This window comes from Babylonia areolata, chromosome 8 (assembly GCF_041734735.1).
Source record: "Babylonia areolata isolate BAREFJ2019XMU chromosome 8, ASM4173473v1, whole genome shotgun sequence".
Classification (NCBI taxonomy): Eukaryota; Metazoa; Mollusca; class Gastropoda; order Neogastropoda; family Buccinidae; genus Babylonia; species Babylonia areolata.
The window spans coordinates 18807747-18811697 of NC_134883.1; positions in this window are offsets into that span (position 1 = coordinate 18807747).

Here is a 3951-nt window from a genome sequence, read left to right on the forward strand (position 1 = left end):
CACACACACACACAGACACACACACACACACACACACACACACACACAGACACACACACACACACACACACACACACACACAGACACACACACACACACACACACACACACACACACAGACACACACACACACACACACACACACACACACACACACACACACACACACACACACACACACACACACACACACACACTGTCCCTACATCTACAAGGTGTACATTGCCATGCAGTGACAGAACAGCTCCAGGAAGGAAGGAAGGGAGGAAAGAAGGAAGGAAGGGAGGAAGGGAGGAAAGAAGGAAGGAGAGACTGAAGCATTGAGCCACTGACCTGCACAGACATCAGCGGTCAGACCCCGCATCTATTTTTAGATCAGTAGTCAGACCTGGTTCCCCCCCACCCCACCCCACCTCCACCCCCCTACTGCTGCGCGTATCTTGCATCACATTCTGACTGCTTTTCGTTCCTGGACGTGAAACACAGTCTCTTCCTGCCAAAGATATCGCATGTCAGCGCCATTCACACGGACACAAACACACATGCTCGGCGATGCACACACTCACACAAGCATAAGCGCATAAACACACACACATACACTCGCGCGCGCGCACGCACGCCGATCAACATGGTGTCTACCAGGGGAGGGGTTGGAGCACAAACGTTTTGGGGTTACTCGAACTCCGACGGACGGAGGGGAAGGCAATGAGAGAGAGAGATGGGACCGATAACTGATTGCAGGGTGGTTAGGGAAATGGCCCACACTATCGACGGCTGTGCACGGCACGATGATAAATAAGATAACCCACACTGACTCGGCACTGCCGTCCTCAGCCATGCTCATTTCTTCCCCTCACTTCACACAACATTTCCTGCTGTTTAAAAAAAAAACAAAAAAAAAAAAAACAAAAAAAAAACACTGTTCACTCGTGTTGATGTCTGTCAGTTTATTTCAATACCAGCATTGTGTCCGGCCTTGCTGAGCTGGAAACAGACTGTGAGGTACAAACATTGTGTATTATGTTGGCAGTGTGGGGAGTGAAGAAGGGGCCCAAGAAGAAGTATGTCCACTCGCGGCACTGATTCGGAGCTTCTCAACTGCTACACTGGCTGACTCTAATGTATAAACATGCCTACACATACACCCACACATCAATATTTTGCCCCATAAGACGAAGCAGACACCACAGCTAAACAACAGGAATTGCAGGGATGTAAAGAATAGACGGGAGACTTTCACAGGCAACTGTAAAACACACAACAACAACAATGTCAAAAGACAGACAGACAGACAGAGAAACAGAGACAGGGACACACAGAGACAGACAGAAAGCTGTAGTGGCAGTGATGCAACCAGACTGAAGAGGGTGGACGGCACGCATCATTAGGGAGGCTGCTCATGTCAGTCTTCTTGACGTCACGTGTGGTGCAGGTAAGTGCTGCGAGGCATGCGGAAAAAAAAAAAAACATCCCAGCATCCACCCCTCTCCCCCTCCCTCCCTGTCCTTGACACTGTGGGCGGCCTCCTGTCTCCACCAGCATGTCTGTGGCATGCTTCGTTTGGCGCTGGGTCACGTCGCCCCCCGTCCTCTCCCCCTACCCCCTTCCCCCTCTCCACACACACACACACTCCCCACCCCACCTCCACACACACACACACACACACACACATACACACGCACACACACACACACACACACACACACACACACTCGTACGCACGCTCGCGTTTTATCAATTTCTAAAATGTTCGTCTGAAGTCTGAAGTGTTTTAAATAAGTGGGCATGGCATGGCAAAGTGTTTCCAAAGGGAGGGAATTCACCGGGCGTGTGCACGCTCACACCTCCTCCACCCCCCTCAAAGTGGGGTGGGGAGTGGTGGTTGGAGGGGACGGGTGTGAGGGGGTGGAGGTTGTAAAGGAAAAGATAAGTGTCGACAGGTGGTTAACACATTCCAGACCCACAACACATCAGCTAACGCAGCTTACAGCCACGTCCTCCATCATCAGACCAGGTAATTCGCTTTGATGACGTCATGCCCATCCAGCCAATCAGACGGAAGGAGGAATTAGAGCAGGAGCCCACATCATCATCATCATCACGATCCCTGGTTTAACTCAGCGGTGCACTAATCACCTCACTTCCACTTATCTTATCTATTTCCAGCGAGTCAAGGAATGTGTGCTGTTTTTGATGTAAACTGCAGTTGGAGGAGGTGTTTTTTGAAGGTTCACATGTCTGCGCGTGAGCCTGTATGTGTGTGTGTGTGTGTGTGTGTGTGTGTGTGTGTGTGTGTGTGTGTGTGTGTGACATGGAGACAGACAGAGAGAGAGAGAGAAAGGGAGGGGGGCGGGATTGCGGGTGTCAGTGTTCAACAGCCATGCCAGGTATGAAGAGAGGAAGGAGACAGCCGACAGAGAGTGTCAGACCTCAGACAGCGGACAGCACGGCACAGCAACGGTGTGTGTTTGTATGGATGGAATGGACCTCCTCCTGTGTGTTTGTATGGATGGAATGCACCTGGTGTGTGTTTGTATGGATGGAATGGACCTCCTCCTGTGTGTTTGTATGGATGGAATTCACCTCATGCTGTGTGTTTGTATGGATGGAATTCACCTCCTGGTGTGTGTTTGTATGGATGGAATTCACCTCATGCTGTGTGTTTGTATGGATGGAATTCACCTCCTGGTGTGTGTTTGTATGGATGGAATGCACCTCCTGGTGTGTGTTTGTATAGATGGAATTCACCTCCTGGTGTGTGTTTGTATAGATGGAATTCACCTCCTGCTGTGTGTTTGTATGGATGGAATTCACCTCCTGGTGTGTGTTTGTATGGATGGAATGGACCTCCTGGTGTGTGTTTGTATGGATGGAATGGACCTCCTGGTGTGTGTTTGTATGGATGGAATTCACCTCATGCTGTGTGTTTGTATGGATGGAATTCACCTCATGCTGTGTGTTTGTATGGATGGAATGGACCTCCTGCTGTGTGTTTGTATAGATGGAATGCACCTCCTGGTGTGTGTTTGTATAGATGGAATGGACCTCCTGGTGTGTGTTTGTATGGATGGAATGGACCTCCTGGTGTGTGTTTGTATGGATGGAATGCACCTCCTGGTGTGTGTTTGTATAGATGGAATGGACCTCCTGGTGTGTGTTTGTATGGATGGAATGGACCTCCTGGTGTGTGTTTGTATGGATGGAATGGACCTCCTGCTGTGTGTTTGTATGGATGGAATGGACCTCCTGCTGTGTGTTTGTATGGATGGAATGGACCTCCTGCTGTGTGTTTGTGTGGATGGAATGGACCTCCTGCTGTGTGTTTGTATGGATGGAATGCACCTCCTGCTGTGTGTTTGTATGGATGGAATGGACCTCCTGCTGTGTGTTTGTGTGGATGGAATGGACCTCCCTGTGTGTGTTTGTATGGATGGAATGGACCTCCCTGTGTGTGTTTGTATGGATGGAATGGACCTCCTCCTGTGTGTTTGTGTGGATGGAATGGACCTCCCTGTGTGTGTTTGTATGGATGGAATGGACCTCCCTGTGTGTGTTTGTATGGATGGAATTGACCTCATGGTGTGTGTTTGTATGGATGGAATGGACCTCCTCCTGTGTGTTTGTGTGGATGGAATGGACCTCCCTGTGTGTGTTTGTATGGATGGAATGGACCTCCCTGTGTGTGTTTGTATGGATGGAATGGACCTCCTGGTGTGTGTTTGTATGGATGGAATGGACCTCCTCCTGTGTGTTTGTATGGATGGAATGGACCTCCTGCTGTGTGTATGGATGGAATGGACCTCCCTGTGTGTGTTTGTATGGATGGAATGGACCTCCTGGTGTGTGTTTGTATGGATGGAATGGACCTCCCTGTGTGTGTTTGTATGGATGTAATGCACCTCCAGGTGTGTGTTTGTATGGATGGAATGGACCTCCTGCTGTGTGTTTGTG